General features: G+C 40.0%; 1 long non-coding RNA gene across 2 annotated transcripts in view; it reads right to left on the bottom strand.

Moving 5' to 3' along the window:
* The window catches only part of LOC123597956, a 117,785-nt gene that overhangs the window by 80,957 nt on the left and 21,678 nt on the right, over positions 1-15,150 (bottom strand). The gene's annotated exons all lie outside the window — the stretch shown is intronic.

A 15,150-nucleotide genomic window follows, 5' to 3' on the forward strand; every position in this document is an offset into this window, starting at 1 on the left:
TTCAAGCTATACGTCCTTAGGGAAGTCACTTCAACCTGTGTGAAAACTGCCTCATCTGTCAAAAGGAAAAAAAAGGTCTCACTCATAGGGATACCAGTAAAGTCTGATAATATAAGTAAATGCACTTGGAAATGCCATTGAACATTTAATTGGGTGAAAAAATATTATTGCAAAGAACCCAATAAATGCTACCTGAATCCATTGACTAGTAGACTTAACTGAATCTTCACCTAACTGATCTGATGGAATTGATAGCTTCTATTCATTTTGCAAAAGATGGAGTCATGTCCCTGGCACAGAGAATGTCCAGGGCTATTGTCCTTGTCTCTCCAGCATGCTAGAAACTTATCTCCCACCAGATCAGTGATATGATGATCGCAAGTCACTTATATTTGGTTACCTACTGTTTATTCTGGTTGTATTTCTGAAAAATAATTACTCAATTCAATTACATATTGTATTTCTGAAAAATAATTACTAAATTCAATTACATATTGTGTAAACTACTGAAGTATGAATTTGTATAAAGAGATTTGTTGTTTATATGAAAATACAGGTGATTGCTACGTAAACATTTTAAAGACAGCATGGCAAAAGTCATTATTGCAAATTAATAGTGAATGAGATGATTGTAAAAGACTAGAAAAAAAAAATCACAGAAATCTAAGAGGCCTGTACATTAAAATTTCTTCCAAATGTCTTTTTTATATCTTGCATCACTTTAAAGAAACTTTAAAGTGCAGAAACAGCTTATGAACATAACCACTCAAGAGAGTCAACAGGGCACAGCTAACATCCATCAGGGCACACATGGACAAAGTAAAAGCCTTAGCCCTACTTTGCAAGATAGTTATATGAATTTTGCACTAATAGGATTCTCATCCTAACTAAATCAACCACTGATGAACCAACGACGAGTTTTAAACGACTTGTAGGTAAGGATTTATTGTCACTTACATACATGACTATCTCCTGATCTGTAGGAGCACTGAGTATAAATCCCATTTAATCAGGGCTCCTTGCCACTGAGGAGCCCACAATCTAGTTACACCCTAGTAAAATGTGAAACACTTGCAGTTCAATTATTGACATACAATTTAACTTAAAATTATCCTTCAAGTACAATGGTATCAAGAGAAGAAGCTAGATTTTTACAAATAGTTGGAGGGGTGCCTGGGTGGCTCATTCAGTTAAGCGTCCAACTCTTGATCTCAGCTCAAGTCTTGATCTCACCTCAGGGTCGTGAGTTCAAGCACCACATAGGGCTCCTCGCTGGATGTGAAGTCTACTTTAAAAAAAAAAAAAAAAAATAGCTGCCACACTATTGTTCCTATCTGCCACTGCCATAAACTACCTGACTTTGTTATCCCACCAATTCAGGGATAATGTTTCTTTGTTATCAATTCACCGGGAGTGCTTAGAACAGAGTGGGTTCTCAATTGATCTGAGCAACTGGCATGAAAGGTCTGAGAAAAACATACACCATACTTTGAAGGGGGATTAAATAAAGGGCACAATCCAGAAGGCAGGAAGAGATTGAGCGAGAGCCCGAGAGGAAACGCGTCCTGGATCCATTTTTTTCGTAAATATTTCTTGAGCATCTTCTTAGACATCATAACCTCTCTACCTGTGTGCCAAATCTGACCTGCAGCCTTGTTTAGCCCAAGCAATAGGGATTTTTAAATGTGAACTAGCTGCCAACATTAATGTATCAGTAGATACCATGTGCAGATTAGCATCTTCTCTTAAAATATGAGAAGGTCCACCAACACCAGCAAATTCCCACATGGAAGCAACGAGCAGGCACTTTCCTAGGCAGCCACTCTTGCCGGCAGATGAGACATGACCTCCGCATTATGTCATGGCCGCCATTGCTCCCTGGTTGGCTTCACGCATTTACGTTCCGGTGTGCCCCTTTGGCAGTTAAGGTTTTGACCCCTTCCTGACCACGTGCCTTGCACTCCGGTGATGCTGGGCCCCTGCCTGTAGGGGCTACAGAATAACAGGGAGTGATCCAGAAAGGCAGATGACATGAACCTGAACAAAAAAGTGTCAATGGGAAAGAAAACAGAAATATGTGCATTCCAGACATCTGTCAAAGACTAAAATCTTGGAGATCAGTGAAAGATCTTAGTTGGCCTTAAGGGGCCATGCTAAGTGATGAAGGGACGTAGGAAGGTAGTATTTCCTGTGAGCGTGGTCATGCAAAAGGTGTGGGGTTTTGTCCTTTAAGGAATGGGGGAAAATGAAAAAGCAATATGATCAGATCCGTGCCTGAAAAATGTCCCTCTAGCAATAAGGTGGACATTGGATTGGAATGGATTGGATTGGACTGGACTGGATTGGATTGGGACACTTTGAGAAGGGGCATTTAAGAGAACGTGGTGACGGCCCAGGTGGAAAAGGATGAGGGACCCCAGCTGCAACAGTAGAGGAAAAAAAGGATAGATTGAAGAGAAATTTCTGAATTCTAAGATTAGCAGATTATACAGACATGTCTTTTCAAGGCGAACATAACCTCTGGCTTAATATTAATCATTTAAAAGACAACATAGTGACAATATAACTTCTACTAACTCAGTTCATTTTGGCTATGCTGAATAGTCTGTACTCAATGGAAAGGGAAATTGCTATTTTTGTCTCTTTATATTTATATCCACGATTCACCTCTTTCCACGAAGGATTCGAGGTGCCTGGAAACTCACTAAATGAAATGCAGCAACTGACAAGTGGCTTCTTCCTAAGAGAACTGACCTGGCAGCATAAATCAGTGTGTCCTATCAAATGAGACAAGTTCAAGTTGAAGATAGCAAGAAACATCCTCTACGTCAGCTTGAGTCTGCCAGTTACGGTCCCTTCCTTTGTCTGGACAAACATATGGTGAGAAAGTGTCCAGTTTGCTTTACTAAGTTGAGCCTTTCTCCGGGAAAAGGAAGAAATATTGAAACCGGCAGTGAGTTTCAAACAGAGCTTACACACCCTTTCCTGAGGACACTTAAAATTATATAAAGAGACACATAAATAAATCAAAACTTTAAACAAGGCAACACCTTAATCTTAAAACAAATGGACTCTAAGGAAAGCGCAGCTCTCAAAATATATGTGTGTGTGTGTGTGTGTGTGTGTGTGTGTGTGTGTGTGTATCAATTCACATTTGTGCACAGAGCATTTTTGCATTCTAAATCTCACCTAATTTTTTCATAACAATGGGCAAATAGGCTAGAAAAGAATTATTATCTCCATTTCACAAATGAAACACTGACGGTCAGAAATTTAAGGACTTCTGGAAAGTTGTACACCTTTAGTTCTTAGTGACAGAATTACATCTAAGCATCAGTTTTACTAATTCTCATTTTAAGGAAAATGGGGTAGAGAAAAAAACAGGAGGAGCTAACATGGAGTTGCTATGGGTTCCCTGGTGTTAGCCCCAAAATGCACGTGACATACATTATCGCATTTAACTCTCAAACCCCCTATGACAGAGGCAGTATATGGTTCCCATTTTACAGATGAGGAAACTGAAGCTAGACTTGGTGATTATGTCAAGGTCACACAGATAATTATTAGTGGAGTTGGGATTCAAACCCCAGCGTTCAGTGTCAAATCTAGTTCTTAACCAAACAAACATCTATTTAAATGCTGCCTCTGCTAGCTATTAACTGTCTAGCCTTGGACATATTATTGTACGTTTGGAGCCTCTGTTAAATAAAATTGGGGGGAGGGGGTTGCTGGTTCAGCATCTTACTCTTTGTAGGCCACCAATAAACATTAGTTTCCCTTCTTTCAACCACAATCTGTTGTCACTGGTCATTTTTATAACAGAAATGACCATGGTAATCTAACATCATAAAACGGTAGTGCTTCTACGGACAGGCGGAAAATAGAGAGTGTATCTTAAGCTCATCTTAGAGTCACATTTCACCGCTACTCTCAAACTTATCTCCCCAGGTTCTTCTTAGGGTAGAATTAAAGTGAGGCAACAAAACTACACTTGTTCATAAAATTAATTATCTTGCCAACAAAAGCCCATTTGTTCTGGAATTCCCAAATGACCGGAGCATATTAAGTCTGTGTTGCTTAGTAACAGTATAGCTTAAATAAGTAAAATCTTGTTCATCAAAGACGCGTTCCAGAAAAATCATCCTTTAAACCTGCAGGCTTTAGAACTTCAAGACTGAGGCACTGGAATTTGAAACTATGTCATGTTTGAAATGGAGAACTCTAGTATTGTGGTTTCCGACCCTTTCAGGTAAATATGCCCCTTTTTAAACATAAAAGAATTTGTCATAAAAAGAAAAATAGTATTACTGATTTATTAAACTCCTGATTTTTAAAACTGCAGTCATAGGGGCGCCTGGGTGGCGCAGTCGGTTAAGTGTCCGACTTCAGCCAGGTCACGATCTCGCGGTCCGTGAGTTCGAGCCCCGCGTCGGGCTCTGGGCTGATGGCTCAGAGCCTGGAGCCTGTTTCCGATTCTGTGTCTCCCTCTCTCTCTGCCCCTCCCCCGTTCATGCTGTCTCTCTCTGTCCCAAAAATAAATAAACGTTGGAAAAAAAAAAAACTGCAGTTATAAAAGTGGCTGTGTTCATTAATGCAGAAATTAGTTTGTATGTTGCCAATTCTATCTAATACACTTAGGTCAAAAAAATAATAATACTTTGAGCCGCTTAGGTATTTTTTGCAGCATACAAATTCTTATGCCTATATGGATTTATGGATCCCTTTCAAAAAAATCTCTAGCATCTCACAGTAATCTACAGGGTAGACTCATTATTCTAAAATATTAGGACTAGGAAGGGTACTTAAGGTCATAGAAATCATCTCAGTACCCAATAAATTCATCCCGGCTTTAACATTTTGAGTGCTAGGCACATGCTATTTATGTGAACACACTCAAAGAGGGGGGAGTCCGGGAGGCTGGAGCAGAGGAGGCGTGGCCAAAAAGACAGAGGTGTGCTAAGCACCTCTCAGATTGTCTATCCTGCTGCAGAGATATTAGGAAATTCTCCACAAGGAGCTTACGTCGGCCAAAATCTCTCATGTCCCCTGTATCAGTCAGGGTCTCCTCAGGCATATCAAAACCACACTAGTGATTTCAAATGGGAAGGGGAGGGGTAATACAGGCTCCTGGCTCTAAAAGCATTTGAAGGCAAAGGATGCCAAAAGGGGGTGGTAAGTAATCCCAGAGATTAGTAACTGCAGGAAGCTGCAACCGCCCTACCAGCTTGAGGCACAAAAGGGAGGCAGTGTCAGCAGAGACCAGGAGCTCACTTGCGGCCCACACTGCAGCCGCCTAAGGACATGTAGCCACCACACCTGCTGCTGCGGCCAGGACCACCCTACCTACGGACACCACTAAAGCCATAACTTAACAGTCACTGGCAATCAATTGCCACCAGGTCTACTGCTACTAGACCTACTGAAGGCGGCCACCATTCACAGCCACCTGTTTCTGCCTGACAACGCCGAAAGCAGACACAGAAGAGCAATGACCTTCCCCCTTCCTATCCCTTTTCCCCAATTCTACTCCTGCTTTATAATCTCATGCACCTTCCTCCCACTGGTGAAACAGAGAAGGACGCCAGCCATCAGGGGAGTTTGGGGCGTGCTGCCTGCAGAAGCCGACCCCTGTCCTACAGGCCTGAGCATGGAAACCCAGGAAGGGAGCTGAATGCATTGCACAAATGACCTGCGTAGCCCACACCTTCAGCTACCCATTTAGTGCTCATGTTTTTAGCTACATTTAACTCCAACCAATAATAGAATCATAATACGATCACTTCCCCATAATACAAAGATCCTTTCATCTTTTTCAAATACGGAGAGACATAAAGCCCTGTCAACCACCCAATCCATGAGTCAATTCCACCTGGAAATCCTGTAACCTAAAAACTCAATAGAAAGAAAACTACCAATAAAACTCCTCATAGAAAATATCAAGCGTAAGGAAAAGACAAAAAAAGAAAGGAAGAAAGAACTGTATAATAGGTACATAAAATATAAGAAAGAACATAGATACAAGTCTTTCAATCTTTGTTCCTGTAATGGATCGTTTATTCCAAATTTGACATTGATCTCCATCTCCTTGCTCCTGGCCGGCGCCCTGTTGGAGAGACTCGGCGCTCACCTGTATTATTTCCCATCGCTGTTAGCTTTCCTAAATCCTGGCGCAGCACCTTCCAGAATGAGCCCTGACTAGTTAGAGGAATTTGCTGAACACTATGCTAAATTAGGTCAGTGTGACTGTGACAATCAGTGAATATGTGATTTTATAAAAATATGTCAGTAACTTCAGTTGGTTATTTTCTTTCTGAGTATGGAAACATTTTTACCATTTACATGTAATGTGCTTATCAATATGGTCGTGTTTAAGGCCAACATCTTGCTTTCTATTTGTCCCACCTGTGTTTTTGTTTCTTTTATCCTCTTTTCCTGATCTCTGGTGGATTAACTGCATAATTTCTAGTGCCACCGATTTTATTTTTTATTGGTTTGTTAAAATTAACATTTTGTTTTTTATTTCCTAGCTACTTTAGGATTTACAGTACACACCTTTAACTTAAAACAGTCCATCTTCAAATAATATTAAACTAATTCACCTGGAACATAAGAAGCTTGTAACAGTGGATTTCCTTTTTTTACGTTCCTGTCTTTTATTTATTTTATTTTTTATTACTTTCCTTTTGTTTTTATTTTAATTCCAGTGTAGTTGACATACAGTGTTATATTAATTTCAGGTGTGCAATATTCAACACTTACAGACGATACCCACTGCTCGTCACAAGTGCCCTCTGTAATCCCCATCTCCTATTTCACTCATCCCGTCACCCCCTCCCCTTTAAAATAAAAGGGGAGTTAAGAACCTGTTTTCTGTAGTTAAGAATCTGTTTTCTGGTTTATCTCTTTTTATTCTTTGTTCATGTCTTTGTTTCTTAAATTCCACACATGAGTGAAGTCGTATGGTATTTGTCTTTCTCTGACTGGCTTATGTCACTAATAAGCATTATATTCTCTAGCTCCATCCAAGTTGTCGCAAATGGCAAGATCTCATTCTTTTGATAGTGAATAATATTCCATTATATATATATGTACATATATATACACCACATATGTGTGTATATATATATATATATATATATATATATATATATATATATATACACATCTTCTTTATCCATTCTTCTATAGATGGACACTTGGGCTGCTTCCATAGTTTGCCTATTGTAAATAACGATGCCATAAATATAGGGATGTATGTATCCCTTTGAATTACTGTATAACAGTATATTTTAATTTCCCCTTTCCCTTATTTACTCATCATACATTTTACCTCTGCATATATTATAACTTTCCCAATATACTATTATTATTTTTTATTTTAAAGAATCAGTGCTCTCTTGGGGCGCCTGGGTGGCGCAGTCGGTTGAGCGTCCGACTTCAGCCAGGTCACGATCTCGCGGTCCGTGAGTTCGAGCCCCACGTCAGGCTCTGGGCTGATGGCTCAGAGCCTGGAGCCTGTTTCCGATTCTGTGTCTCCCTCTCTCTCTGCCCCTCCCCCGTTCATGCTCTGTCTCTCTCTGTCCCAAAAATAAATAAACGTTGAAAAAAAAAATTTTTTTTTTAAAATAAAGAATCAGTGCTCTCTTAAGGATGATTTTTTTTAATGAGAAAGAAATACTGTACATTTGCCCATATATTTACAACGTCTGACGCCATGCTTTCATCATGTAAATCCCAGCTTCCATCGGGTGCCATTTGCCTTCAAACTGAAGAACTTCCTCAGGGAGCCTGGGTGGCCCAGTGGGTTGAGCGTCAACTTCGGCTCAGGTCATGATCTCATGGTTCATGAGTCTGAGGGCCACATAGGGCTCTGTGCTGACAGCACAGAGCGTATTTAGGATCCTCTGTCTCCCTCTCTCTGTCCCTCCCCTACTTGTGCTCTCTCAAAAATTAAAAATAAACATTAAAAAAAATGAAGAACATCGTCTAACATATATCATCATGCAGGCTCAGGTGACATATGCTCTCATCTTGTGCATGTGTGAAAATGTCTTTGTTTTGCCTTTCAATTTTGCATGTTGTGTACCTTCTCCACTAGAGGCCTTGGCATTTTAATCAGCATTAGTTTTCAATGCTTTTTAAATTTATTGTTTGAGAGAGACAGAGAGAGAGCAAAGCAGCGGAGGGGCAGACAGAGGGGAGCAGAGGATCCAAAGCAGGCTCCAGGCTCTGAACCGTCAGCACAGAACCTGACGCAGGGCTTGAACCCACGAACCCATGAGCTTGAACCCATCAGCTCATGACCTGAGCCAAAGTTGGACACTCAACTGACTGAACCACCCAGGCGCCCCTAATCAAAGTTATTTTTAAGTTCCTCCAGTTTGATAATTCTAAAATCTCTGCCATATCTGAGTCTGGTTCTGGTGGTGGCTTTCCCCCTTTCAGATTGTGTTCTTTGCCTTTTCATGTGCCTTCTAATTTTTTGTTGACAGCCAGACATGATGTATCAAGTAAAGAGAAACGGAGTAAATGGGCCTTTAGCGTGAGGTGCAGTGCATATCCGGCTAGGAGTGAGGCTGTGTTTCCTGTTCGCTGTAGCTGTCCAAGGCAGAGGCTAAACTTCCCTCCTATGTCTTTAGTTTGGTCTGCCCTGTTGCCTCTGGATTTCCTTAGAGATTCTTTGTTAGATAGGGCCTGAGGTTACAACTCTTGCAGTTGTAATCCTCTGCCATTTCTCAGTAGCCCAGCTGACGCGGGGGCATGTGGACACCAGCAGCGGGCTTCTGATCCTGGGCGTCCTCTCCAAGTCAACTGTGATTCTGTGTATTCACCTGTCTGTCCAATGTTCAGGGTGGCGGCTTGTGACCTCAAGCCTCTCATCAATCTTACAAGAGTTGCTGCTTTGCGTTGTTTCACCTTTTTCCTTGCTGTGAAATGGGAGTGTCAACTTCCAAGGTCTTTACATGTCAGACCAGAAACTGCAGGACTCGTTGCCTTCCAGTTCTGAAGGAGATTACTTTTGGATATAGACATTTACTCTGACAATTTCTTTTAGCACATTAAAGATGTTGTTCCACTGTCTTCTGTCTCGTATGTTTCTGAGAATTCAGCAGCCGTTCCAGGATATTTCTCTTTTGTATTTAATGTGTCTTTTTCTCTGGCTGCTTTTACAATTTTCTTCTTATTGCTGGTTTTCAGCAATCTGACTATGATGTGCCTGGCTGGTTTTTACTCCTGTGGGCGTTTATCCTGTTACGATACTTAGAAAAACTTTGGCAATTATTTCTTTAAGTAATTTTTTTACCACCACCTACCACCCTATCTGGGTTTCTAATTGCATGAACATTAGACTATTTTCTCAGGGTGATTAAGGCTGGGTTTTGGTAGGGTTTTTTTGTTGCTGTTGTTCTTGTCTTGTGCCTTTTTTTTTCTATGTGCTCCCACTTAGATAGTTTCTAGCTTGCTAGTTTTTTGTTCTGTTATTAAGACCATCCAGTGAAATTTCATTTAAGTTTTGAACATGTTTCATCTCTAGAGTTTCTATTTGGTTCTCTATGTATCTTTTATTTACTGACTCATATATATGTTTCTATAATTCTTTAAATCCCTGCAAACATTTATGACAGCAGTTCTGGAGTCCTCGTCTGCTAATTCTATCATCCCTGTTACTTCTGGGCCTATTTCTACTGATTGTCTTTTCTTCCAGTTATGGGTGACATTTTTCTGTTTCTTTGTATGTCTAGTAAATTTTTACTGAATGCTGGGCATTATAAGTCTTACATTACTGACGATCTGGATTTTACAATCTTCCTTTAAAGAGTCTGAAAGTTTCTTTTCGTGGGGCACTTAATTGCTTGTGAATCAGCTTCATGCTTTTAAGATTTGTTTTTAATATGCTAACTAACTTGGCGGTAAATTAAAAAATTAAAAAAAAGAAATATGTATAAAAATTAAGGATTACACCATAAATAAGTCAGGTGAATTCCATTAAAAAAAAAAAAAAGATTTGTTTTTAAAGGTTATTCGGGTAAGTCTAGAGTAAGACTATCCTTTACTCTGCTACTGCGGCATGAGCCTTCTTGGGTCTCGATGGAATGTCCTAGATGTCTAGCAAGGTCTCCACACCCTGGCTCTTCAGAACTCCCAGCTCTTTGTGGGCTTTAGGAATTGTTTGGCTTATACCTCCTTGGCCGATATTGTCTGCTTGACCTCAGAGAGAAGCACTCTGCACCTGCACAGGATGGTATTTATCCAGACTCAAGGGGACCCCCAAGCATATTTCTGAATCTCTTTCTGGCCTTACCTCCCTCTTCTGTGGTACTCCGCCCCGTAATTCAAGCGACGTAGGCCTCCCCAAATGCTTATCTATTTCCCTGATTCAGTGAAACTGCAAAGCTTTCCTTAGGTTCCCCCTCCCTGTCCCACGTTCCACAGAATGCCTCCAAGTTGGAAGCTGAATTGACCATGGACCTCGCCTCATTTGTTTACCTTCTCTTGGGAAGCATAATCCCATACCGTCCAATGTCTTTAAACAGATGTATCATGTATATTGTTCAGTTTTTCTAGTTGCTTATGGCCTGTGAGCAAGTCTATTATCAAATGCCAATAGAGATTTTTAGCATTTCAGTATAGCAAAAAGTATATGGGATATTTCACATGCTCATTTATGCATTCACTTAACAAACAGCTATTAAATATCTAACAAATTCCTGGCAATGTGCCTCAAGAAAAAGCCAAATTGTACCCTGGGAAAAATCTAACACTTAGAATCAAAAGATCTTGGTTTTGATCTTGGTTCTCTATTTTTTCACTCTGTGACCAGTCACTTAACCTCTCTGAGTCTTATTTCCTTACTGTTAGAACAGGATAATAATGTGCCTACTTTTCAGGATGATTGGTATGGCTACACACATTGTCCAGAAAACAACCAGCCAATTTCTGGCACATAGCTTGAGCCTGATTGATTGCAATTATTGTTTTTATCAAACGTGCTACGAATAGAATTGAAGGGACAATAAATCAGCAGATTGGGGTGAAAAACGCCTCCATTGGAGGCTAGCAATAACCCTATGCCTGGATGTAAATGCCTAAACTGGGAGACATCCAAGAGAAAGAAAGAACAATGAAAACTGAGAGCTTAAAGAAATAAACTTTCCCTCTGGCTAAGTAAGGGAAAGCCTCACAGTATGCAGCCTGAGATTTCCAAAATAAGTAGTACAGGCTCACCCAAGCGCTGAAAGGCAGACCAGCAGCTACTGATAAAGCAAGTGGATTCCTTAAAGATAGAAGACTGAGCACCAGAACGACGGGACCCCAAGTCAAGAAAGTCATGGTAGCACACGAAGACGGAGAGTAAGATGGCCTTCGGTGTCAGTCTCCATAACTTGGGTGGAGAGCTATAGCTAAACGTGGGATTTCATGACAAGCAGAAAGCAGACTGTGCCAAGTTAATGAGCCAAACATGAAAATAACAGTGTTTCCAGTTAATTAACCATAGTAGTAAAAGCCTTTGATTTGTGTGTGTGTTCTATTTTTCAGAAATACTTAGGAGAGCTGCAAGAAATGATTACGGGTGAAGGACGAGGGATAAATGCTACATCATAAACAACCCATGGTATTAACTAACTGGGGACTGAAATGAAAGAATGAATGATGTAGATGTGAAGCTTTCCATCAGGCCATTTCCCAAAGCATGCCGAAATCTACTCTGTGCTTTCTGCCCCAACACAATTTTTTAAAAATTTTCTTTTAATGTTTATTTATTTTTGAGAGAGAGAGAGAGAGACAGAGCATGAGCAGCGGAGGGGCAGAGAGAGAGGGAGACACAGAATCAGAAGCAGACTCCAGGCTCTGAGCTGTCAGCACAGAGCCCAATGCGGGGCTCGAACCCACGGACTGTGAGATCATGACCTGAGCCAAAGTCGGCCTCTCAACCGAGCCACCCAGGTGCCCCTCCAACACAATTTTTGTAAGTCACCCTAACAGAAATGTGTTTAAATAAATTAACACTGTGTTAATTTCCTTATGTTCTGATTGATCTCCTCTAACATAACAGAAGCACCTTGGATTCAGTCAGTGACGACTTATTTTTCCTTACATGCCATTAGCACCAAATGCTAATGTGTGGCCCATAGTAGGTGCCCCATTAAGTGTTTTATGCATAAAAGTCTGAATGAATTAATGAATGGAAAGAAAATCAACCACCGTGACCTAATTAGTAAGAAAAATATTATGAAGGGATGACTTTTCAAATGAAGCTGGCCACTGATCAATCAGAACTCTGATACTTACTACAGATGGGACATATTTTTATGTAAAGCTTCTAGATACATCATCACCCCCTCCTTCCCCTCACCCGATTTAGCCATAGAAAATACACACTCTCATGGTTATGTTGAGACAAACTCTCAGAGGCACTAACAGCAAGAAATAAACCAGAGCAATTTATCACAGGAGAACTTGATGAAATTTTGGAAATTTTGTCTCATATTCTCATTTTGGATGGTTTCTGCTTTAGTAAATTAAAATTCCTTAAAATACAAGGCAATACCAATCAATAAACTCAGGCAGAAATAAGACTTGTTAAATGACATTATGTAAGGGAAACTGTTTATGAGATTTTGTCCCCCATCTCCATTAGAATCATCAAATAGGGCTTGCTTATTACTCCTGGATTCCTTGGAGCACATCCTTCGAGAATGACCAAACTACACTCCTGAATAGACTATATATTGTTTCTAATGTGGTTAATTTAAGAACAATTACATATGATGTACTATAAATAAGAGTAGTAACTTAATTTGTATAAAAAAACTACCTGACTTAAAGCCCAAGTGTTTACTGTCCAGCCTGTTGTCACTTCCTTTATACACACAGCCCAGTTCGATGGCACCTTATCACACCAAGGTGTCGCTTTTGGTTTCAGGGCTTTTATTACTATTTCAACTGACTTCTGATTTTCATGGCTATCTATATTTGCTCAAAGTCTAAGAACCAAATTTAAATCAGAAGACCTTTAAGAGATTTGGTGCCATACAGAGATGGCCTCTGAAATTCTCACACTGGTTAGGTATTATCCTGGGGACAGTATCCTAGATTTCTTTGGTGCTGCAATATCATCCCTTTCTATTCTATGATGCCTCTCTATAGTCAGTAGCCTCTGTGATGCCTTTAAAATCCTTTTAATATGAATAGTAACTGCTTGATAAGATCCGAAGCCTTAAAAGTTTGCCTTTTTGCCAATTAGACAAAACAATGAAGTTTTTTTTAAAGGTTAGATTTATATTTTGTAAAATTATGATACTAAGTGAACAGCAGGCCAAGTTTTGACAAACGTGTGCACCTGTAAAACTGATATTTCTATCAACATACAGAATATTCCCACCGCTTAGAAAGTTCCCTCATAGACTTTACCAGGCAATCTCCTATGTCAGAGACAGTTCTTCTAAAATTTGTTTTCTACAATAAATTGGTTTTTGCTTGTTTTAGAACCTCATGTAATTTGAATTATACAGAGGGTACTACTTTTTATCCACCTTCTTTGGTTTACCATAGTGTTTGAGAAACTTATCCATGAGTTTCATTCATTGCTGAGCAGCATTCATTTCTTCTCCATTTACCTGATGCCAGACAAAAGGGTTGTTTCCAGTTTGAAGCTGCTATAAATATGTTTGTGGATGTATTTTTGTGGACATTTGCTCTCATTTCTCTTAGAAATAAACCTAAGAATAGACTTATAGGGTGGTAGGGTAGGTGTATTTTAACTTCATAAGTGACTGCCATGGTTTAGTGGCTGCTGTGGTATGCTGCCCGGATCCCCCTTCCAGGACTAATGCACACATTCCCTCATCTGCTAGAAATGCTGGCAACTCCCGCCAACAACGTAAGAGGTTCCCCTTTCTCTGCATCCTCGTCAACGCCTGTTGATTCTCATGTTGTTAATTTTAGCCATTCTGTCTGGTGAAAGGTAGTATCTCATTGTAGTTTTGATTTGTATTTCCCTGATGATGAGTGACGTTGAGCATCCTCTCATGTGTCTGTTGGCCATCTGGATGTCTTCTTTGGAAAGTGTCGATTCATGTCTTCTGCCCATTTTTAAACTGGAATATTTGTTTTCTTGGGTGTTGAGTTTCATAAGTTCTTTATATACTTCGGATGCTAACCCTTTACCTGATATGTAACTTGCAAATATCTTCTCCCATTCCATAGGTTGTCTTTTAGTTTTGTTGATTGTCTCCTTTGCTGTGCAGAAGCTTTTTATTTGATACAAAAATACTAATTCGAAGGACGCATGCACCTCAATCTTTAGAGCAGCATTATAAACAGTAGCCAAATTATGCAAAGAGCCCAAATATTCATTGATTGATGAATACATAAAGAAGATATGGCATATATACACAATGGAATATTGTCAGTCATATGGAATATTTGTCCAGTCAAATGGAATATTTACTCAGTCATAAAAAGAATGAAATCTTGCCATTTGTAACTACAGGGGTGGAGCTAGGGGGTATTATGCTAAGTGAAATAAGTCAGAGAATGATAAATACAACATGATTTTGCTCATACGTGCAATTTAAGAAAACAAAACAAATGAACATAAGAGAGGAGTAAAAAGAGGCAAACCAAGAAACAAACTCTTAGCCATAGAGAACAAACTAAGGGTTGCTGGAAGGGAGAGAGGGAGGGGGATGGGTTAAATAGGTGCTGGGTAATAAGGAGGGCACCTCTGATGAGCACTGGGTGTTGTATATAAGTGATGAATCATTGAACTCTAGTTCTGAAACTAATATTACACTGTATGTTAACCAACTGGAATTTAAATAAAAATCTGGAGAAAGAAAAAAAAAGAAATGTTAGCAGCGGACAGCTCTAAGTTAAATCCCTCCCTGGGACGTGCCCTTGGCAGAAGAGAGCTCCCTCACCCAACACTCAGGGCTGGGACTAGGGTGAGGCAAGCAAGGTGTGTAGGGTACAAAATTTTAGGAGCTATTGCTCTAACGTTGGTACAGGTATAGTTGTTTCTCCTACCAACATACATCTGCACACAAATTCAGAAGCTCTTTTCTCGGGACACCTGGGGGCTCAGTCGGTTAAGCGTATGACTCAATTTCAGCTCAGATCCTGATCTCACAGTTTGTGAGTTCGAGC

The sequence above is a fragment of the Leopardus geoffroyi genome, chromosome C1, assembly GCF_018350155.1.
Source record: "Leopardus geoffroyi isolate Oge1 chromosome C1, O.geoffroyi_Oge1_pat1.0, whole genome shotgun sequence".
In the NCBI taxonomy this organism is placed as follows: Eukaryota; Metazoa; Chordata; class Mammalia; order Carnivora; family Felidae; genus Leopardus; species Leopardus geoffroyi.